The sequence below is a fragment of the Chlorocebus sabaeus genome, chromosome 25 (genome assembly GCF_047675955.1).
Source record: "Chlorocebus sabaeus isolate Y175 chromosome 25, mChlSab1.0.hap1, whole genome shotgun sequence".
Taxonomy (NCBI): Eukaryota; Metazoa; Chordata; class Mammalia; order Primates; family Cercopithecidae; genus Chlorocebus; species Chlorocebus sabaeus.
In genome coordinates, this window is record NC_132928.1 from 57207525 (window position 1) to 57232317 (window position 24793).

The 24793-nt window shown below is 41.2% G+C and overlaps 1 long non-coding RNA gene across 4 annotated transcripts in view; it reads left to right on the plus strand.

The window, feature by feature from the left end:
• LOC103230578 (uncharacterized) overlaps positions 1-16083 on the plus strand; it is a 42771-nt gene extending 26688 nt beyond the window's left edge. For 3 of the 4 annotated variants that reach the window (XR_012091287.1, XR_012091290.1, XR_012091289.1), the window contains one exon: positions 14664-16083. This is a non-coding gene — a long non-coding RNA (uncharacterized lncRNA). The remainder of the gene's footprint in view (positions 1-14663) is intronic. The other variant, XR_012091288.1, reaches the window with a different exon arrangement.
• Positions 16084-24793: the final 8710 nt, after the last annotated feature.

The window sequence follows — 24793 nt, forward strand, 5'->3', positions numbered from 1 at the left end:
GATTCAGGCACACCTACGAAGCAAAGTACAAGCCATGGCCAATCACGACACTATATGTCTTGTTGACTTAACATGAATGAGCCTGGCACAATAGAAATCTTCATTCGATCAATGAAAGGAATATCGATTGGCCTTGCGAAGCATGAAGAGGTACAATATGACCAGGAATCTCTTGGCAAGCTCAGCTGACCCTGAAGGGGTCAAAGTTTGGGCTGCCATTCAACCCAGCTCTGGACATAGGAGAAACTTTAGTTAACCCTCACATTTGCCCTCAGAGTAAGTAAAATGGTCTCCAAGAAGCACTTGGGCAGGAGGTCCAATCTGTTACAGTGGGCTATGGAGAACCAAAGGCCAGAAGTAGCTTTAGTTGAGAAGGCTTGTGGACCATTATGTTGCCTTCATTAGATTTGGTCATTGGTGTCTGCGATTATGTGTCATGCCTTATTGGTGTTGGGGTTGGAGGATGAGGCAGAAACAGCACTAAGAGAGAGACTGGTGAAATTCAAAGGCAAAAACTTTGATAGATTAATGGAATCAACCTATATTAGTCTAAAAATTCACTTTGATAAACTATATGTCATTTGACTCTGTTACCTTTAGACACAAAGATTGCATTTTAGGCATCAGTGAGTGATACCTGCAATATCAAAAGAGAATATACAACCCGTTTGCCTTACCAAGGGACAAAGTGGAGATATGGCTTTAAATTCAGTCACTTTTAAGGGTTGGAAGAGATAAACATCTATAGAGTTACATAGAATGGAAATTGGGACCCTCTCTACACATTAACAAGGAAAATTGGCCCTAGAAAAGGTAGCCTAAATGGAGTGACTGCACTTCAGACCAAGAACACCAGCTGGTTCGCTACAGGGATGTGGAAATAAGATTCTAACTGCCTCTATCTTGGTTTTACTACCTACGTAATGGAGATAATACTTCCTTTTACCTGCCTCACAGAATTGTTGAGAAGATAAATAATGCAGCATTTTAACAGGCTCTGAGACCCTTGAAAGATGGCTTTTGTAAGTACTGGGTATGATATTATCATTGTCATTATTACCTTATCACTTTATCTTTGCAGAAAATGATGCTTGGAAAAGCTTGCTGGTCATTTTGATATCAATTTCTGGCCAACTTCTTCTTCCCTAATTTCTTTCCATGCTGATGGACATTAAGCCAATTTAACTATCCACTCAATCTCCCTAGTGTATCATGTACATCCTGACCTTTGATTCTCTGCTCCCATCATGTCCCCTGCATGCTCTTCCTCTTCCTTTTCCTCTTTCTAAATCTAGCCCTTTTCTCAAGCACTTGGAGAAGCTGTGGAGGCAAGGACTGAGTCTCCGAATGCATCCTATTCAAGCCCAATCAGGTTGGCAACTGCTAGACTTTGCATCAGGTCATTTTAAAGGTCATCAAACTGAAATATAACTTGTACACTCTTCAACTTGATTTTGATAGAGAATTATTTCCTCTGTCTTGCTTCTCTGTGCAACAGTCAGAATTGAAACTGTATATAACATATACATTATTGCGATAGTAATGGGGTGGCTTTGCAGTGACCAAACTTTAGAAGAATGGATGATCTTTCAGATGTGGGTAATAGCTGCTGCAAAGTGGAGAGGTTGTCTGAAGTATCTTCTTCCTGATGTTAGATAATGCCTTGGTTTATAGTAACTCAGTAAGTTTGCAAGAGCCCATTTTATTCCAATGTAACCAAATCTCAACTCAAATTTATGAATAATAAAGTAATCTAATATTAATAGGATAAAAGTTATCTCCTCAAAGCTAGCTTTTCTGTTACTATCAATGGACTTACCGCAAAATATCCCCCAGATTTCTATATGACCCTTTCAACATTACACAGGCTTCAGTATGCAAGGTGATTCCCAAACAGCACACTCCAGGGCCTGACCCTGAGCTAACTGTCATCACACTATCCTTTATAGGAATTGTTTTTGCTTCTGGTTTCATGATTTGGAAACACTTACTTTGGCTATGTCCATGTGTCAGTGAAACTTCTTCAGTTCATTGTCCTGCACACACTCTTGTTCCCTATGTTCCTTGTTCCCATGTGTTCCTTGTCCACATGGAGGGTGGTATAGTATGAGCTGCTGCAGGCAGCTTGAATGGTTTTTAACCCCCTCGGAAGAAGGTGACCTTTGAGTTAGTGTCCTAATGTTCTTATAAAAGGTGCCTCACATTTGTCTACTACATTTGGAGGAAACCTCCAGCCATTACCTAGAAGTGCTAAGAAAGGATCACTCAAGTCAGCTTTGTATTAAGGACAGATGTAAAGGTGGTAGACCAGAATGAGACATGGAGAAGCTGGTCCTCCATCACGCTCTCCATCTATTAAAATCCTACTCTTCTTCCAAGATCCTTATCATCCCTAACTAAACTGATTTCCCTCACCTCTGTATTTCTATACACTTAATACTCTTCTTATGACATTTACCAATTAGCTGTGTCACCAATAATTTAGCATAATGTTAATAATCAAGAAAACTTTGCATTTACATGATGTTTTAAGGTATATGAAGTTTCACAGCATGTACTATTTCATTTGACCCTTACAACTTCTTAGAAAAATTTGTTACTTCTGTAAAACTTATTTTCTTCCTCTGTAGAAGGGAATTACTTCTTTCTTAAAAGAATTGGAAAACGTATTTATGTTGTCATTCTGGGGGAAAAAATACTCATTCAAATTAAGCCTTACAAAATCACGTAATCAAATAATGCTCTTCGGGTCATTGTGAGGAGTAAATGACCTAAGGGATGTGAAAACTGATTTGTGAAATATAAAGGCACATCCAGATGCAGAACCACAAAGGCCCTAAGGTTTCTGGTGTTTGCAACTGGGTGCCAAAACAGAGATTTGAAGCAATACATGACAGGGAGAAGATTTACCTGTTCTAAATCTTCTAGATGTAGAATCTAGAATATAGATGAACTCTAATCTACCAGAAGAGTATCTGATATGGCATCTATCTGTATAACTGGTCAAACTTAGGGGCTGGTGCTCAGGGAAAAATGTCAGTCCTAGTAGGTGTGAAAGTCAATGGAATGTAGGCAGTAAGTGAAGACAGGAGTGTGAATAACATCAATGGAAGAGAATGCAGTATGAGAGAAGCTCAAGAGACCCCTTGGGATGGAGTCTCTTGGGAAAGGAAAGGAGTTGGCTGAGGAGAAGCTGAACTGGCAAGAAAAACAAAGGAAGAAATTCCAAGTTGGATACTAGATGTCAAATGAAAGGAAATGAAATTTTGGATTAGAAGCTTAAGAGCCCATTGGGAACTTTCAATATTCTAGTGGGTTGAGGAGAGAAAGGGACATGAGAAAATGGTAACAGTTAGTGGAGAGTTTGCATTGTAGGCTGTCCTTTTGAAAAAATTGGTGATGAAAGGAAACAGAAGATTGGATGGTAGCTTTGGGAAGAAAGAAATAAGACCAAGGAAATGAAAGAAAGAATAATAGCTAAGGCTTAATAATGATGTATGTCAAATATCAAACACATAGCACTTATAGAATGCCAGGCACTGTTCTAAGTAGTTTATGAAAATTAATTCCATCCTCATCACTACCCTATGAAAGAGTTATTATTATTATCCCTATTTTACAGATGAGGAAACTGAGGCATGGAATGGTTAAGTAAATTTCCCAAAGCCACATAGCAACAACAGAACTGGTAATTAAACTATAGGCAATCTGGTTCAAGAGTCCAGGTTTTAATTCATTTACCTTTCCTTTTATAATAATTTTGTAGTAACCAAACCATTAAGGAAGAAGTATTAAGACTTTTTCTTATTTTTAATGAGAAAGATTTCAACTCACTTGGATACTAAGAAGAAGGACCCAGCACCCTAAGAGATGAATAAGAATTTCTGAATAATAAAGAGAATAAGATCCCAGAGCGTATGAGTGGCTATGGTTGGAAAGTGTGTATAAAGCAGTTAGTCTTGGGCAAGAATTTGTAATAATTCTCTCTTAAACAGGAGGAAAATGGTGAAAATACAGATTTTAATTTTGAGGTTTTGAGAAGGGAATTTGAGCAAATTCATTTCAGATGGATGCTAGTAAAGTTTCTGCTGAGAGATATTGGAGGAGTGGTTCAGGACTTGAGTAGAAAAAGCTGTAGCTTCCTAAAATGCAATGAGGAGTCAGCTTTTACCAAATTGCACTGAGAGCTGACTAAGTCCACCTGGTATGATTACTAAACACCTCCTGTATTCAAAGCCATATGCTGGGATCTCAACTTCCATTTGTCACAGCTTTTAATCAGTTGAGAAAAATACAGAAGAAGCACTTAGGAAACAATAGAAGACAAGATCAAATATCACTTGTGCGGCTTAATGCTTTTCATGGAGCTCAGAGAAGGGAGCGGTCAGAGGAGTTGGAGAAAGGCTGTAGCTTGAGCTGGTCCTTAAAGATCAGGAGAATTTGGAGGATAGCGTTGAAGGCACAATTTTTGGTGGTGGAGAAAGTGAGAAGAACAGAAGAATCGAAGGAAGAGAGGCAGGCATTAAGAGGTACTCTTGGGGCCAGGCACAGTGGCCCATGCTGTCAGGCAGAATTCTGGGAGGCCAAGGCAGGAGAATGGCTGGAGGCCAGGAGTTAGAGACCAGCTTGGGCAACATAGTGAGACCCCCATCTCTTATTTAATAAAGAAAAGGAGGCACTCTTGGTAAAAGCACAGGGACTAGGGGCCAGGAAAGCAGTGATAGTTCAGGCCAAAAGTAATCCTACCCAATGACCCACACCTGGTCTGGATCCCCTCAGGCCCCACGATCAGTCTTCTTAGCTACTTCATCCCTGCCTTGCTTTTCTCCGTAGCAAGAATCACTTCCTGATACACCATATTAAAATTAATTTATTTATATTTCCTAGAATGTAGGCACTGTGAGGGCAAGAATAATTGTTTGAATCACTAGTGTATCTCCTAGGTCTACATCAAGTTTGGCTTATAAAAGGCTCTCAGTAAAGATTTGCTCAAATACAGCAGCAGTCTCAGGGGTTACCTGGGGTCCCTCCAGCATAGGCTCAGGAATTTTTGGCTCACAACCTGCTGTGAAGAAAAGCCTGACCTAGACAGAAGTGACAGCCTGCTTCTCAAACAGAAGCTCTTTAATACCCAGGTGACAATAAAACTCTCAAAAATTAAAGGCAAGGAAGGGTTCCTCTAGAACTGGGGACTGAGGAAGGCTTCCCTGAGGAAGTGGGGGAGAAAGTGTTTAAGAACTGGTGGATTTTAAGCTAATTGATCAGAATAGTTTAAGTCCTTACCAAGGGATTTACAGGGGCTGCATCAGCTCTGGTAAAAGGGACAGTTTGTTCCAGAGTTCTCTCCTAGGGAATGAGCCTTTCCTCAGATCCTGGTCCAGGTAACAAAAGCCTCTTATATTTTTACCAGGTTTTAAAGACTGTCCAATAGGGAAAAAATAATTTTTGCTCCACACATTAAAGTTTAAAATTGGCCTCAAAGTAGGAAACAAAGCACATATTGCTCAGAGGCCAAGAGTCACACGTCTAAGCAGTGCCCAGTGATGGAGTTGATCCATGGCTGGTATTACCATTGTTCAGAAAGCATTCACAGCGATCCTGGGTCTGGGTCCTGTGCCCATCTCGAGCTGCCAGTTCCTTCAGGCATTAGCAGAGTTATATAAATGAATCAGCCTCTCTATGAAGGGGTAATTCTATTTTCCTGTTCTGTAAAATGAGTATGAGAGTCCTCACTTGCTCTCCACAGCCCCACGTCTGCAGAAGGAAGGAGATCTGCTCTCACCTGTGAACACCTTGTGTTCCATAAAAAGAGAACATTCGCTGTTAGTCAGTGGTACTGCTGTTTTGAAAGCCTATTGGCTATTTGTCAGGAGAGGTCATTTGTCACGAGAGGTGAGCTGGCAATTTTCTGAGAACCTTGGCACATGCCTGCAATTTCCCAAGGAGAGGCCTTTTGGCTTTTAATTTTCTTCCCCCAGAGAAAACCAGAAAGGTCCCCACGCCCCCAGCTTTGTAAAATACCCAGAAGGAAAGACTCAGTAAGAAGCCTCTGATTGCCTGCTAGGAAAGGGTAGGCAGGTGGGGAAAATCTGGTTATACCTGTCAATCCAGCCTCCTCAGCTGAAATGGCAATCATGAAGAGAAATGCCCATCCCTCCAGCTATAATGCGCTTGGTGACAATTTCCTATTGAGAAGAGAGGCAGCTGGGACTTGAGCCAAACTCCCTGAAGCCAGGACAGCTCTGCAAGAAGTGGGTGCCTGCTTGAGCTCTAGTCTCAGTCAGGGTTGATAAAACACAGTGCTGGAGGGCTAGACTTTGATACCCGTCTCGATGCTCCCTGGCAAAGGCCTGCATGTGTCATTGTCACCTGACTGATGAGTAAGGCGAAAGTGTCAAACTCCAGTCCAGAAGATTGATGTGGCAGTGTTTGGCTGAGGCAGCGCTGGAGAGTCAGTCTAGCCCCAGGATCAACAGAGGGGCTTGGGTTTCTCACCCCATTCTCCTCCCCACTCTCCCTCACTTCCTCATCTCCTGCAGTGGACACAAACTCTCCTGAAGAGGCAGAATTACATGGTGAGGACTGATCTATACAAACGATACCTCGGTTCCAACTGGCTCCACCACTTGGTAACTGTTTGTTTTTTGGCAAATCACTTAACTTTTTTTTTTTTTTTTTTGAGACGGAGTCTCGCTCTTGTACCCCAGGCTGGAGTGCAATGGCGCGATCTCAGCTCACTGCAACCTCTGCTTCCCAGGTTCAAGTGATTCTCCTGTCTCAGCCTCCTGAGTAGCTGGGATTACAGGTGCCTGCCACCAAGCCCGGCTAATTTTTGTATTTTTAGTAGAGATGAGGTTTCACCATGTTGACCAGGCTGGTCTCAAACTCCTGACCTCAGGAGATCTGTCCGCCTCGGCCTCCCAAAGTGCTGGGATTACAGGTGTGAGCCACTGCACCCAGCCTACTTAAGTTTTATGTGCTTTAATTTCGTCAAATCCATCTGTAATAGAAGAATGAAAATAATGATACCTACTCCAAGTTCTACGAGAATTAAAACAATGAGCACGTGCACAGTGAATAGTGCCTGGCACAGGGGCTGTACTCGATAAATGGCAGTATTGAGTAATAACAATGATACTCCTTACAGCCCTCTGAAGGTTGCAGCTGCAGGCTGAGCCTGGCGGAAACAGCATGGAATATCAAGTTGCTAAAGAAAGTTGTTTAGCAACTTTCATGGGCCAACCCTTCCCCTTCCCTGATCTTGAGAAAATTGTATTACTTTTGCATCTTTATAAAACTCAGAATTGTTCTCTGACACCTTAGCTATCTCACCTCACCTCACCCCGTTTATAAAGCTACAGTGGCCTTGGCCATACGGCTACCCACCCCCATAACACACAGACACATTCCCCAGGGGGCAGGATTCATGTAGTCACTTTCCTTTTAGCTTCTCCAGCCCTTAAATTATATTTCCAGGGAATTTGGGGAAAAAATCAATAACCACCCCAAAAACCTAGGTACCAAATGTGTTTTCTCTATCTGTGATTTAGCGTCTCAGAAAACAGAGGCCTCCATATGATGTGCCCATCAGGCCGAAAGTTAATTCACATTTCCAGACTGCCCACATTTCTAATAATTCACATTTGCAGTCCTCTGCTGCAAGATTGCCCTGTACCAAGCCCTTTCAAAACCTCTATCACCGACTTGGGTGAGGGATAGGTTGAAGAGTATCATAATGCAGTGGAAGCAACTTGAAAGCCATGTTCTGCTGTGGAGGCTGGATGCGTAGTAGAGATAACAGTTAAAAGTCGACTCCAGTGCTTCTGGGATATCAGTGTGCCTCTAATTCACCTGGAGAATGCTTTAAAACATAGTATCCTGGGTCTCACCCCAGAGTTGGAGATTCCATAGATCTGTGATGGAGCCTGAGAAGTTGCATTTATAACAAGTTCCTAGGGAAATGGGAAGGATGCTGCCAGGGGAGCATATTTTTAGGGCCACTAATTTACACAAACTCAAGGGATTCCCCAGCTTCTCTCTAGCCACCCAAAGTCACTGGTTTCTTGTTATTCTTTAATTCTTTTGTGCAGCAGAGCAGCACAGCAAATAATGCTGCCATTAGGAGAGCAGGCTCTGGGGCCAGATCACCTGGGTTTGAATCCTGGCCTCATTTTACAAGCTATGTGACCCTGGCCAAATTGTTTAACCTCTCTGTGCCCCAGATTCCTCATAAAAATACATACTGATATTTTCTGACTGCTTACTATGTACTAGGCATAGTTTCAATGTATTTACTATTAATTTGTTGATTCCTATAAGACTAGGAGGTAGATGCTATTGTCCCCAATTTACAGATGAAGGAATTGAGGCACATCGAGGGATAATAATAGTAAACACGTTATTATTGTGTAGATTAAATAAAATAATCCATGCTAAATTTTAGTTTGAGCTTATGAGAATGTTATTTATACTTACTGTGGAAGCCAAGATTGGAAGGTCCTCTCCTTTCTTTTGAAAACTTTAAGGACGTTTCTAAGAGGATGAACCATTGTGCTTTCATCTGAGTCCTATGGACAGGATCTAGCAATCATATCTCATATCCTGTCCCCCATTTAGGTCCTCCCACAAGAGAAGGGTTTCTCCCTTGCAGACTTTCTGTCTCCAGAGAGCTGCCACAGTTCTAAGGGCCCCAGGGCATGTGTGGGTGGAGCAGTGGGAATGGGGGAGGCATCCAGAAGGAAGTCTGCTTGAAAGCAATGGTGTGTGTGTGCCTGATTAAGCAGGGAGTCCTGTATGAGACCTGACAGGGGCAGCTCACAAGAATGCAGGCAGTTTGCAAGCTCACTAGACCAAAAGAGGAAAGAGGGAGAGGAGAGAAAATGCCCGGAGCCCCAGAGCTGCGCCAGCACATTCCAGCGTGGCCGACACTTGCTGATGGCCCTTTGTTTTTCTACCAGAGCTGGCGAGTAGGGGATAGATACCCGGGCATTGCTTTTCCTGACCTTGACACATTTTAAACTTTCTTTTTCAGATGAGGACAGAAGGCTTTCTAAAGTAAACCTAGGTTGAATGTGAATACTAATTGGTATTTAATCACCATCATTAAATACCATCAGAGTAGCTATAAGTAAAACATTCTGATATGCAGGGAAACATCACTCAATTCTAACCAGTTATGCCGGCTGCTGAACCTCTTGTCTGTTCCTACACCCTGCCATGTCTTGGGATCAACTAATATCTTCTCTGCCCTTGGGATGTCACCTCCCCCAGATGGTTCTTTGATTCCCTTTCTCAACCTCATCTCTCACCAGGGCTGGATTAGGTGCTGATCCCAGATGCTCTCATAGCCCCTGTTCTTACCATATTATTTCATGATGGCTTGTTTAGTTGTCTGCTTCCTCCATTCAAGAAGTTATAACCGTCTTATTCATTTGATTTCCCAATGCCAAGCACAGTGCCAGGCAGATAATAGGCAACTACTAAATCTCCATTGATAACTATTTTGTGCATACTGTTCTCCCACCCAGCCTTTGCTATCCTGCTAAGTTCTGTGGGCCCTCCATTCCTCAAAGACCTAATTCCTACACTCACAGAGAACAGTAAAAGCAGAAACTGTGAGGCATTCTGCTTAGTTAGTGGTAAACCCTGGAGTGAGAAATGTTTGACGTGTTCCAGCTTAAACTAGGGGTAAATGGATTGAGTGAACAAATGGGAGGTGACTGCCCAGTGTGAATTGGTCAGAGTGATGGATGGATGAGAGGTATGTCTAAGCAGAGACAGAAGAGCACAGGCTTACACAGAAGGCCTCAATAATCCACTTGATGCCTTTCTAGATACCTAGTTCCTCCCATGTTAACAATTCTGATGAGAGCAGATGCTCTGGAAGACCAGCTTTCCAGCAAGCCTTTACCATACTGATGAGGGCCATAGGCTGGCTAAGCCTGGTGTTATAGGACTCGCCACATCCAAGGGGTGAATTATATTCTGGCCTAAATCTGAGCCTTAAAGATGTGGCTTAGATTCTGCTGGCAGACATACCTCTCTGTACCACTTCTCAGTCCTCATCATTGCAGACTTTTCTTCTCTCATCAGTTAGTCCTAAATTATATCCTTGGTCATAAGGGAACCAGGAGGAAAAAGTGTATGGGTGGAACTTGTTAATGAAAAATCCAAATTATGTAAAATATTTTAAAAGGGTTTATTCTGAGTCAGTATGAGTGTCCAGTGCCCAAGGAGAAACACAAACCCAAGAATCCTTGAGTAAGTGGTCCCATGGCAGTCAGATTACATTTTGGTTTTATGTATTTCAGGGAGGCAGGAGTTACAGGCAAAGACATACATCAATACATGGAAGAGATATATTAGTTCCACCTGAAAAGGCAAGCTATCTTGAAGTGGGAAGGGGAGTGCTTATAGGTTACAGGTGAATTTAGAGATGCTTTAATTTATAATTGGTTAAAGGAGTAAGGTTCTATCTACAACTTGAAGTCAATAAAAAGGAATGTCTTAAATTAAGATTAGGATGCTCTGTAGCCAGACTGATAGTCTGTAGGCATGACTTAACCCTTATCTTCTATGGCCTTAGTCTTGTGTATACTTTGGTATCTTATTACCAGTTTGCTTTGTTAGCCTTATGATCTCTGTTTTAACAGTAATGCTGGTCAGTTGTGCCTAAACTCCAAAAGGTGGGAGTATAACAAGGTAGGTCCAACCTTCTTGCTGTCATGGCCAGGAATTAAGTTTTTAAGGTTTCTCTGGGGTCCCCATGGCCAAGAGAGGGTTCAGTTGGTGAAGAACTTAGTATTTTAAGTTTACAAACTGGATGGATACCTCAAAGGGCATCTGTTAATAGATCAGTAGGGTCCCTTTTTGGTAGGAGACAGGCAATGAAGATAATGTTCAGAGTCTAGGAAGGCCTATTAGTTTGCCCTGGGTAGGATACAGTTGGGGCTCAGAAAACAATACCCTAGAATGAAGGCCTCAGAAACAGCCTCAGGAGCAAAAGGTTTTCTTTGACTTGCTGCTACCCTCTTGTCTCCCAGTCCCCTTTCTCCCCTGAGACTAATCATAGAAACCAGAATCCCTCTTCACCAAGGTGGGTCAGAGAAACCAGAGGCCTTTTTCCCTAAAGCTAGCCATAAAAACTAAAAATATTACTCTAACGTTTCCTCTTTCTGTGTAAAAACTGTCCATAAAGAAATTATCTGACTTACCTTGTTTGACTGTAGGTCATAAGACCCCCGATTGCAAAGAGGGCTCTGCCCCAAACTCAGAAGGAAGGAGTGCATGCTCTGAGGCTAAGAAGAATCTAGGCAGACAGGCCTTGCTGGTTTTCCCCACTCAGTCTACTAGCATTAGATCATACCTATTTTGTCCAATCATATTTCTACACAGCTTTCCATACTTTGTTGAACTAAGCATAAAAATGAACCATTTCCCCTTTATCTTTCAGTCTTCAGTCTGAAGGTTCCTGAATACACATGTTAAATAAATTTGCCTGCCTTTTCTCCAATTCATCTGCCTTTTGTGAGTTGATTTTTTAGTGACTCTCTGGCCCCTACAGTACCTATGCGTGCACCTGGTGCAGAGGACCCCATGATTTTAATGCTATCCTTGGTGACTGATTGCTCTCTGTCCATAGTTCAATGTGTTTCAGATTCTCCCTTTGTTGCTTTTGTATGCATGTAGTTTTCTTAACATGAATATAGGCTTTTGGTGCTTCCTTTGTATTTTAGCAGTTATAGGAACTTGGGATGAGGGGAAGAGGAAAGACAATGCTTATTGAAATTATATAAAAATCAAGAAAGGCATGGGGGACAGAGCTTCAGTCCCATCTATTGCCTTTCCAATCTAAGACTAAATTTAGTGTTCTGATTTTATGGACTTTATAAACTTCTAAATGAAAGTTTATGCAAAACATCTATGATACAGAAACAGGCTACAACAAAAACATGAGTGGTAATCTATTATGAAAGCTCGTAAATTTTTCTGAGGATGCTAGGAAGCTCAAGTGTCCACCATCAGGGAGAATCCTCTATTACCCCCGTGTCCCAAACACTCTAAGCAAGACCCAAACACTCGAAGCAAGACAAAGTTAAGCAAGACCAGAGCTACATCCTTATTTTGGAATAAACTTTGGATTTGGCTGTACCCAAGCATCACACTTCAGTGAGCAATGGAGGCCAGATTCAACAAGACATCACAAGGGAATCTCATCCCTGGGACAAGTTCTTTTTTTTACACAAACATTAAAACTAACTGAGAGATCTGGCATAGCAAAGTGGGTGATCTCCCTAGCATTCAAGAAGAAATAACTAAAGGAAGATAGATTGGTTGTCTTCAAATATTTGAAAATTTTTTGTTATTGGAGGGGAGTGGCTGGCTCTGTACTATTACTATAGATCAATAGGGTCCCTTTTTGGTAGGAGACAGGCGATGAAGATAATGTTCAGGGTCTGGGAAGGCCTATTAGGGGAGAAGTAGAAGAGTGGAAGCATAAATACATTGATTTCACCTCGGCATGAGAAACAACTTTATTTTATTTTATTTTATTTTATTTTATTTATTTATTTATTTATTTATTTAAGATGGAGTTTTGTTCTTGTCGCCCAGGCTGGAGCGCAATGGTGCGATCTCAGCTCACTGCAACCTCCACCTCCCAGGTTCAAGCAATCCTCCTGCCCCAGTCTCCCAAGTAGCTGGGATTACAGGTGTCTACAACCATGCCTGGCTAATTTTTGTATTTTTAGTAGAGATGGGGTTTTGCCATGTTGGCCAGGCTGGCCTCAAACTCCTGACCTCAGGTGACCCACCCATCTTGACCTCCCAAAGTGCTGGGATTACAGACGTGAGCTACCACACCCAGCCAAGAAACAAGTTTCTGTCAATTCCAGCTACCTGAAATTCGACAGTCTGCTTTTGGGGTAATGAACTTCACACTGAAGACATTTTCAAAATATTTAGTTTACTTTCTTAAATAAGTGATATATACAACACAATGATATTCAAAAGGAACAAAAAGTTATATTATGCAAATTTCACCTCCTTCCAACCCCTTTTTCCTAAACATTTCTTTTTCTTCTGAAGAGGCAATCTTTATTACCTGGCATTTGGTCAAAGGCCAGACAACTCTGTGAAGAATATTGTAAGTGGTCCTCGGCTTCTGGCATTGGACAAAATGACTTCTGGGGACCTTCCAACTCTTGAATCTCCTTCTTTAAATTTGCAGGCTATCATCCTTAAGGTTCTAGAACAAAATATGAATTCACTGTGCAAGGGTTGGGTTGAGGACTTATAACTTGACAGTGGTAATGCTGGGCTAGTTCTAGGAAGCCCTTATGGCAACAGGCAGCTTGCAACATGACACAAGTCAAATATCTGAGAGAAAATGAATTTAGACATCTGGACAAAGCTTTTAGGAATCCTTTTGCCAAATGTAGTCCTCCCACCCACCCATTTGAAGTCAAAGACAGAAATAGAACTGCAGGGTAATTGGAAAGCAGAAACAAGAGTTGGTGAAGGAGTTTAGGAAGGAAGGGAGGAGACAGGATGGGGATGGAGTGGCATGGAACAGTGATGGTGCTGTCAGGGACTGCTGAAGGTTCTAACAGCGGTGACTGGACACAATGGCCTTTCAAATTGTCCATTGGAAAATCCCACATGCTCTTCTTGTTCCTTATTCCTGGCTATCCCCTGCCTTCTCCAGATTTCTCAAATGCCTCTAAAACCTCTTGTCACATTACCTATAAAGCGTGATTTATTCCCCTGACACACAGAGCCACCTATAACTGCATAAATGGAGTCTCTTTTTCACATATCTTGGAAAATTCAAAGGCATTTTTTACCCTGAAGGTAATCTTAAGCCTCTGTTTCTGACAGATGAGTTTGGTTACAGCCTTCAAGGGTATCCAGATCTCACAAATCCAGGTGGCATCTGTCCTATTTCGGGAGCTTGGCTACTTCCCCAGCACAAATGGAGGAAAGTGAAAAGGAGAAGGTCTTTCAAGTAGGGCTCAAGACTGACCTTCAATAGAAGGTACAAGAGGCCACCTTGCATAGCTCTGGTTCAGCTTTTTAGAGGGAAAACAAATAATAAAATCATTTTATTATTATGATTGTTTCAATGGCCATTATTCATTTTAAAGGCCAAGAAGTCAATATTTATAAAATGTAAATTGAAGAAAAAAATGTCTAGACATATTTTTGTGTCAGCAATAACAAAGTACATGACAAGCAGAATCAAAAAGTCATTAAGGATTTTCTTATTCAAGATAGTTTTGCAAGATATCTCAAAGAACAGAGTGTTACAGAGTTCTATGCTTGGAAGCGGGTTTGGCGTGAGTTTTATAAGCATCTCCTCACCTACAAAGCACTTATGAACACTCCGTTCAAGAACCTTCACCAAGGAGATTTCTGGAAGTAGAGCTGGGCTGCGGCTGGAGTTGTGAGCATTATCCAAGTCACTTGAGACAACATTGTGCAATAGAAACACCACATCTGCTGAAGACAATGGTGGTATCAAGGATAAAAGTAATGTTATGAAGATCTAATGTATTTAAGTACCTACCACAGAAACATTTGCTGGGTACTCGGCATGTATGGTATGTTCTTATTTTTGCCTCAATACTCATGAGATAACGAATCATTGCAACCTTGTTTTGCAGATTAAGAAGCTGAGGCTCAGAGACATCAAGCTACTTTCCCAAGGTCACTCAGCCAGGAAGTGAAGGAGCCAAGACACAAATGCAGACTTCTTGACTTCTCAGATGTCTGCTAACTCCTATGGTAAACTATGAGGAGTCAGCCTAGGAGAAAAGAAGAAAACACAGTAGAATGATTTCACAGAATGAGCTTAGGTAAGAAGAAAGGGAACAATTAGAAAAGTGAGTAGTAGGAAAAACAAGAGGGACCAAGTGACATGCAAAAAGTAGACTGAGGTGAGTGATGTGGAACTAAATGTGTAAATGACCAATTGGCTGAGACCTGCCTTTTATTTGATGTTTGCGTGGTAGAGTAGGTATAAGCCTTAGAGGAACCCTGCTGGCATGGCTATCATCTCGTACCCCCAGCAAGGCTCCCCACACCAGGACAGGGCAGAACTGGGGAAGGAAGTATATGTGCTTCAGGGGCAACTTGGGCCCCAGGTTCAGTCCTGCAACCTATAACCAGAACCCTGTGTGTCTGGCTCTGAATCTGTCCAGAGTGTATTGTGAAGAGGATGTATTGGCTTAAAGGAGTCACACTGGGCTGAAAATGTGTATCTCTGAGGAACATGTCACAGCATACTCATCCCAAGCATTCATGTATAGGAAACCCTATTAACTTAGCAGCATGAGAAGTAGAGAAACTTTTATCAAAACCTATGTGAATGATGTAAATTGTGGGAAAATGCAAATAACGATCTACTTGTCTTGGTGAACAATGCTTATTGCAAAATACATGTAAACTAAAAATAAAATCCTAAACCACCCCCCTTCCCCACCAACTGAGCAGCTCTCCTCTTGGTCAAAGGGACCCCAGAGAAACCTTAAAAACTGGGAGTGCCTAAACTCCAAACTGTTGTGCCTAAACTCCAAAAGGGAGAGAGTATAAGGGAGAGTCCGACGTGCCTTGTTATATTCTCTCCCTTTTAGGTACAACAACTGACCAGCATTAATGTTAAAATAAATATCATCAGACTAACAGAACAAACTGGTAATAAGATACCAAATTATAAACAAGACCAAGGCCAAAGAAGGCAAGGGCTAAGTCACGCTGACAAACAATAAGTCATGCTAAACATGTCATATTGTGGCTGACTCTGATGTAGTATTCATAACTTAATTCCTTTCTGTTAACTCCAAGCTTTTAGACAAATTTTTGTTCCTTTAATTGCAGATTACAGAATCTCTGAATCCACCTATAACTTGTAAGCCCTTGCTTCAAGATATCCCACCTTTTCGGCTGAACCAATGTATACTTTCCAGGTATCAATTTATTCTTTTGCCTGTGACACCTACCTCCTTGAAATGTATAAAGTCAATCTGTAATTTAACCACCTTAGGACCAAACTTGTTGGGTTTGTATTTTTCCTTGGGCTGTGGTCACTCGTATTTGCTCAGAATAAATATTTTAAAAATATTTTACAGAGTTTAGTTTTTCTATTAACACACACAAAAAAGTATTCCTGGTGTGTCACAAATAAGCATTTCAGTATAGTGATTAGAAATAACCTTCTTCAATCTAATCTCCACTATTACAAAGATCTAAAATTGGTAACTGTGGCTCGAGCACATTCAAACTTGGATTTGAGTTTTTCCCTTGTTCACGCAAACCTCAGCCCTGTTGGAGAGGGTTTATGCATGCTAAGGTTTCTTTCTCGTTTGCTTAGAGGAAGAGGTGCAGCATGCAGAGGAGGGATCTATATATACTTCTTCAATTGTTCATACTAGGTTAGAGGCAGAAAACTGTTTCAGCCCTTGGTAGTTCCCACAGGACATCACCTATGTGCTTTTCTAAGCATGAAGCTTTATTATACTGTCGAATTTCTGTTCCCAAGCCAACTCTGAGTATCCCTTCTTCCCTTTGAGGGCTAAATGCATTGAAACCACTCAGTACTGACTTGCTTTTGAATACAGAGAGCCAACCTCTGGTGTGCTGGAGTTGATTCCTACTGGTTATGAAAGTGATGAAAGTGATTGTTAACTTCCAAAATGTTGTGAGTTGGTTGTTAAGCCACTGGTATCTTGAAATTGGTTATGCTAGAAGATTTACACCACAGAAACTGGTGAATGATACAAATGAAGGCATTAAAAAAAAAAAAAAAGAGAGAGAGAGAGAAGAAGCCATGATTTGGCTGTGCGCAATGGCTCACACCTGTAATCCCGACACTTTGGGAGGCTGAGATGGGCGGATCACCTAAGGTCAGGAGTTTGAGACCAGCCTGACCAACATGGTGAAACGCTGTCTCTACTAAAAATACAAAAATTAGCCAGGCGTGGTTGTGGGTGCCTGTAATCCCAGCTACTTGGGAGGCTGAGGAAGGAGAATTGCTTGAATCCGGGAGGCGGACGTTGCAGTGAGCCAAGATCACGCCATTGCACTCCAGCCTGGGTGACAAGAGTGAAACTGTCACAAACAAACAAACAAAAAACTTGAGCATCTACTAAGCAACAGACCATATAGTAGGCATAAGAGCTATAGAGGTAGATATGTGATCTTTGGACTTTGGACTAGAAGAGATTTCATCAACTTTGAAATGTTCCCTGACCATTCTTTTGCCTACTGCTGAGAAAAGTGAATAGCTTTGAAGCTATTCCCACTTGAGACTGAAATATTCTGAAGTCTCTCCCACTTGCCATGATCAAATATCCCAAGAAAGGCGTTTCAGAAATTTATACCCAATTAATCTCAAAGCAAAATCTTTAGAAATGGCAGAAGAAAATGATGGAAGAATCCCTAACTCTTCAGACATCTTATTTCCCTCCTAATTCTTATTCTGGTTTCTTGGGGGGTTTTTCACACCAAATAAATGAACATAGGGTAATTTAGGGCATTTTCTTTTGCTAGTGCCTTTCAGATTGCTGGGAACCAGTTCATAGGGAATTCATAAATGTTATTTATTATATGTTCATGCCACTTATTATTGTTCAATATATGATTTTCTCTTAAGCTTGCCCCTCTCCATTTTTAATTCCATAGCTCTGTGTCCAGAATGAAAAATGCCAAAGAGAAAAAGAGACCGACTTGGGTTATATGACTCAAGAACCCCTGTTGGCTGGAGCTGGAATCTGGCCTCCTTGTTCTGTCGTTACCGATCTGCTGAATGACCTTGAGCTATCACTTTCAGAATCAGTGTGTGATGGGATGGTATTTCCACTAACAAGCATATTTAAAGAATTAACTGGAGCCCTCTATCATACTTAGAAAAGGTAAAGGTAATTGGGTATTATGAATCCAGTGCCAAGCTAGTTCAATAGAGAGGCTTTGCATTGTGTAGATTATGGAACGCCTTGGATCTCTTACCTCTAAGAACCATAATCAGCTTAAAAGGACCTGAAACGGTGAATGCTCAGAATTTCCTGTTCGGGATAAGAGTTGATGCTGTGGTTGCTTGCAGGAAATAAAGCAGGATTAGGTAACAGCATCAAAGACCTGGGTCACTGGAGACTGTGACTCCTGACATGCTGTTAAGCAGAACTTGTAACTGACAAAAAAATGGAGTGAATCCCAGACTTCAAATGCATGGAGTCAGGAGTGAGTTGAGAGGTGGGGGAATTGCAGATTTTTCTGTATTTCTTTCTTTTTCTGTTGGGTTTTAATTCTTCCTTTGCTGATCCTTATAGGATAATTCATTTTAAAACCTCATTTTTAAGTGTGCTCATTTTTAACCCTCCTTCTTTTAAATATTTAGCCATTTTTAAAATTCTAAGCACTTTTCAGAATACCTGCTCTGTGTTACAGGCTGGGGATACACTGGAGAAAGAAATGCCACATCTTCTCCCAAAGGAACACATAGCCTGTGGGGGAGGGAGAGAAGGAAACTATGTCAGCAGAGTATGATGAGGAACATGATGCAGCAGATCACGGGAAAGTAAGAGCTTATGGGAAGAGTCCCTAAGCCAAGCTGAGTATATTAGGGGGAGCTTCCTGGAAGAGCTGATATCTGGACTATTTTAAGGACAAATTGATATCAGCCAGGTGAGTGAGTGGGAAAGAATAGTTCAAGGAGAAGGAAGAATATGTACAGAGATATAAAAGAGGAAGGCAATTGAGGGAGCTCTAAGTAAAGCTGGAGCTTAGGGTTTGATCTGGGAGGAGTCGCAGGGGATGAGAAGCAGAGGCCAACCCTGGAATGCCCCTGTAGGCCATACTAAAGGACAGTTTATCCAGGGGGAAAATGAACAGCTATTGAAGTATTTTAAGCAGGCCTTATTAGAATTGTGATTTAGAAAACTTTTTTTTTTTTTAATAATAGTACGATTAGTTAATATTTATTGAGTTCCTATAATTCTAGGCATATTTTAAGCACTTTTCTTGATAAAATGCATTTCAGTCTCACAACAACCTTGCCCAAAGCCATAAGGAAGCAACAAGGTTTGGACCAGGATACAAACCCAGTCAGGCTGCAACCAGTGACCCTACTTTTAGCCACTAAGTTGTAAACATATCTTACCTTGTTGTTTCTCAGTGACAAATACCCATTCTCATTGCTTATCTTTTCCTTATTGTTTTTGAATTTTAAGCCAGTATATTCTAGCAATTCTCATGTACAAAAAAGAGATCCAACTTTGTGAAACCCTCCAGATTTTATTGTAAGGCCTAGGGGGCTTATTAATTGGAAAGAATGAGCAGAAAATTCCATACTTACTGGACATATATTTTTGCCTTTCTGAGGCAGTTGTGTGGTTGCTCAATGAAGATAACTCTGAAAGGCACTTCTCTTTGTTTCACTCTGAGCTTTGCTTAGAATTTGTAAGAATCCCTATTCTGGGTTCTGTTTCTGGATCCCAGAATGAATTGTTCCTCTTTTAGGAGCCTAGGAGAAAGAAAATTTATCTTCTGTATCTCATTTGGAGCCAGTTTTTCGGATTCAAATTCCCAGTTAATAAGGAACCCAGTTCAGAAAAATTAAATCAGAGTTAAATGAGGGATAGTTAAAAAAATAAAAAGAAATATGTCTTTCATTTATAGAGGACAAATCTTATGCCTTTAGGAAGTCTCAGATTGTGCAGAACTCCTGAGATATACTCACAAACATCAAATCTTACTTTTATTCAGTCAATCAACTAAATATTACGAAACAGCTGCTATGTGCCAGCTATGAGATAGAGACGTAGAGACAGCAAATATGCTAACTAGAGATAAAGAAATGATTAAGTCATGGTTTCTCCCTTTAGGCCTAATGGAGGATGTCAGAATCACTAATATTTCAATGCAGGTATTTGTCATCTTCGTTTTTCTATATACCTCCATCTCCCCCATGACTCTCGCCTCATGAATCCTTTGACTTGCAAGCAATCCTAAAATATTCCTACCCCTGAAATCCTGCAATCTTGGACAGCCATTCTCATCTAGGGAGAAGAAAGATGGTTCCTAACCTGGACAAGCTGGCTGAGCCAGTTTGTCACCAATCCATCATGTCTTCCTACTTTCCCATTTGACTAACAAATGACTAGACATACTTTAGCCTGTGTTGTTGTTGTAGGGCTATTTGAGAGATATTGGACTGTGGCCATTTTCTAAAGGGAAATGGGAATGTTTTTATTTCAAGCCATCTGGAAAGAATTACTGTTACTTTAAGCATTGAAAACAGAAATATCTCCAAAAGAAATATCATTCAAGGCCAGGCACAGTTGCCCACATCTGTAATCCCAGCACTTTGGGAGTCTGAGGCAGGAGGCTTGCATGAGCCCAGGAGTTTGAGACCAGCTTGGGCAACATGGCAAGACCTTGTCTCTCCAAAAAAATAAATCAAATTAGCTGGGTGTGGTGATGTGCACCTGTAGTCCCAGCTGCTAGGGAGGCTGAGTTAGGAGGATTGCTTGAGTCTGGAAAATGGAGGCTGTGAGGAGCCATGATTACACCACTGCACTCCAGACTCCAGCCTGGGCAACAAGGTAAGAGAAGGAAGGGAGGAAGGAAGGAGGGAAGGAAGGAAGGAAGGAAGGAAGGAAGGAAGGAAGGAAGGAAGAAGGAAGGAAGGAAGGAAGGAAGGAAGGAAGGAAGGAAGGAAGGAAGGAGGGAAGGAGGAAGGAAGGAAGGAAGGAAGGAAGGAAGGAAGGAAGGAAGGAAGGAAGGAAGGAAGGAAGGAAGGAAGGAAGGAAAGAAGGGAGGGAGGGAGGGAGGGAAGGGGAGGCGAAGGGGAGGGGAAGGAAAGAGGGGAGGGAGCGGGAGAGAGAGAAAGAAAAAGAGAAAGGAAAGAAAAAGAAAGAAAGAAAGAAAGAAAGAAAGAAAGAAAGAAAGAAAGAAAGAAAGAAAGAAAGAAAGAAAGAAAGAAAGAAAGAAAGAGAAAGAAGAAAGATCCTTTAGAGAGTTCTGAAAAGCCCAGCTCTTTGACCACAAGTCAACCCCATTCCTTCTCCAAACATACCAATTCCTCCTTGGGAAGGCATAAGTTATGAGATGCCAAATGCAATGGGTGAAGATCGGTTGTCATGGAAATGAAGCTAGAGTGTGAGTAGTTCATTCAGTCTCATACCCCCTTTCTAACCAGACACTGATCTAGGGAAAGAGCTGAGCAGACTGCCAAGGAGCTAAAAGAACAATTGGATCAGAGAGTCCCATATCAAGGAGCTTTGCCCTCTCAGTATTTTTCAGGAGAGCCCATCTTTCTCATTCTTGAATGAAGGAGGACATGGAGAACTGTGAGTAAGTGAGGTTTGGAGTGAATTTTACATAAACCCCATTAACCACCTTCTCCTGTTTTCTTTCTTCTTCTCTCTTTCTCTCTACCTACTCCTCTTGTTTTCCACTTTATACTGCCCATTTCCAATAGTATTATAGCTCTTTTCCATACTCCCAAGAGTTGACAAACCAGTTACTCAACTATCATCTTCACTTCTGTAGTCATCACTAACCACAAGTGACAGGTCAACCCTCTGAACTGGAGAGACAAGAGGTGCCTTTTACAAAGAAAATTAGGGCAGTCTTCTCAAAGAGAGATGACAATCTCAGCTGTTCCTAAACATACCATTGCATTCAAACTTCCTAAGAGTATCACTGACAGCATTTTTGTATAGTGCACCAGTTAATGACACCTTGATTTTACAGATATAAAGGTTTAGTCATATTTGTTTCACCTGTATTGGTATAACACAGTATCAGGCCATAGTGAGTGTATATGGTATTACCTGCTCAGCCCTACCCACTTACTTTGAAAACTATGTCTCTCCTTCCACACCATTTCATCCTTATAGAGTTCTTATTTAGTCCCATCTGAATGATTATAATCAATTATTTGATGGTAGGGCACACTTCCAAGTTGGGTCTGGTGCCTTCTAGATCTTTGGGCTTGAGATCACAAGCAGCCAAAAACTATAAGACATAAATCTTGGAAGATGTCCATAGTCTCATTTTTCACTATGAGAAAATAGTCTGCAACAGGAGAAAGAAAAAGTCAACATCTAAAGATAACAAAGAAAAATGATGGAGATAGAATCCTCACCATATTAGGTCCCTGGCTGCAATGGTTCCTGGGGTCTGCTGCATCCCTGCCCTTCTTGTGGGTTGGTTGCTCTGGGAGAAAACCAGGATCCTTCAAGTTCACTTCCATTTTTTTCTTGAAGTATTAAGGTATGAATTGAATTTCTGTCACTTGGAACCAAAAGGATTCTAACTATTTGCTGGTACATAGCAGGAACTTTGTAAATGTTTGCTGAATGATGAATGAGTGGTTTTACAGTGTCCAAATGCAGAATATCATAAGTCTAGAAGATGTTGGAAAAACCACTTGGTTAGTTTCTTACTTCCAGGATGGATCCACAGGCACACCAGCCAACAAAAAAGTGTTCTTATCTTTAAAACCCTCCTGGAGGAAGATTTCATAACCTCCTTTGATTACTTAACATAGGAAATGAGAGGAACATAGACAACCATGACTTCTTGAATCTCTCCTTCTTCTTATTTTAAAACTCTCCTGTCTTCCTTTCCCAGTATTGATGATTTTCTTTTCTCTCTCTCTCTCTCTCGAGACAGGGTCTCACTCTGTCATCCAGGCTGGAGTTCAGTAGTGCAATCCTCCCACCTCAGCCTCCTGAGTAGCTGGTGCCACAGGCAGGGACCTCCATGCCCAGCTAAGTTTTAAATTTCTTTTAGAGATGGGGGTCTCTCTATGTTGCCCAGGCTGGTCTTGACCTCCTGGGCTCAAGTGATCTTCCCACTTCAGCCTCCCAAGGTGCTGGGATTATGGGCATGAACCACCACACCTGACCCCACTTCTCATTTTTAAAATGTTATTTTAAATCTTTTAACTCTTTCATCTCTTTCAATGTTTCATATGATCCACAATCTATTTCTATTTTCAAACTTTTTTTTGGTTAATATCATCACATATATCATTGTCCTCTAATAGTAAGCCTCATCAATTTCCAGAAAGTTGAAGAAGCTTATTATAAAGGGATATATAATGTGCATTCTTCCATCCAGCAAACCTTTACTGAGAACTTTGTATATAGCAGACACAATGCTAAGGGCTGTAATACTGAAACATTACAGATAGCTCCTCTGAGAAAATGAATCACTTAAAACCTAATCTGGACCGGGCTCAGTGATTCATGCCTGTAATCCTAGCACTTTGAGAGGCCAAGGTGGGTGGATTGCCTCAGCTGAGGAGTTCAAGACCAACCTGGGCAATGCAGTGAAACCCTGTCTCTACTAAAATACAAAAAAAAAAAAAAAAAAAAAACCTAATCTAAACCTAACATCATTACATTTCATTTGTCTGAAATTGAAATAATTAAGGCTATCATCCTCACTTTCTTCACTGATTCCCCACTATTCACTCACTCAACAATTTTTTTTAGTTTCCATTTGGGGCCAGATGCTGTTCTAGCTCTGAGTTTGTAGAGCTGAGCAAGGTTTCTATCTTCTAGTGGGGGAAGACAGAAAAAGCAAGTTGATAATTAGCTAATAGTTTCAGGCTATTTCAGAAAGTGATAATTGTTCTGACTAAAAGAAGCAAAAGAAGGGATTAAGTATCTTGGGACGTGGGTGGGCTATTATAAATGAGATAGTCAATGGGGTCTTTCCTGAGGAGTGGCGTTTAAACAGAAACCTGAGTTATGCAAAAAGATGAGCCACGCAAAGATCTGATAGGATAGTCCTGCCATGTAGCCTGAGGAATTGGACTAGATGGTCTCTGGTGTTCCTTCTAAATAGAAGAACTTAGAATTTTACCTTTCCCACCTAGTTCTTGTTTTACGATAGGTTTCATATTTCCCTTAAATACCTTTACCAGCATCTGCATTTTCAGTTATGAAGCCCAGAATTAGCTTAGGAGCTTTAGGGAGGTTTTGTCAATAATTAAGACTGATGTCTCTGGGTGCTGATACCCATTTCCATAGATGCTAGCATGCTACTTAATAGAAACTACCATACAAGAAGGATGAGCCTAAGATGCCAGACACAGAGAAACTCTGTTCTTTCAGGAAAAAGAATTGTCTAAATCAGCATCTCGGTGCTGTGGTTAATTTGCTATATAAGCCTTAATTTCTCCATCTGTAACTTTGAAGTGGTCACTATAGACAAAGTATTGCACTTAAAATTTAAACCCAGAGAATACTAGGCAGGGCAACACAGTGAGACCACATCTCTACAAAAAGTAAAAATAAAATAATTAGCTGGACATGGTGGTGTGCACCTGTAGTCCTAACTACTCGGGAGGCTGAGGCAGGAGGACCACTTGAGCCGAGGAGTTCAAGGCTGCAGTGAGCCATGATTGTGCCACTTCCCTCCAGCCTGGGTGACAGAGTGAGACCCTGTCTCAAAAATAAACATATAAATAAATAAACTCACAGAATAGAGACTATAGTTTAAATCCCTACACTATGAAGTTGGCCCGATGGCTATTACCTTTTGGTTGTGTTAGAAATGACTAATTTTGGTTAGTGCCAGAGTAAGTGAGCCATCATTTGGGCATTGTGAACCTTGGTTCTGGGGGTTTGCTTTTGCTTCTGCCAGTCCCTTTGAGACCACTTCATATTAAATTCTGAGATTGGGGATATTTGGGCCATACTAGCAGTGTGAAGTTAGACCACCAGTGAGAGTACCAGCTTATAGTTTGAATTCCCAGATGAGATGTTCTTCCCACTCTCTT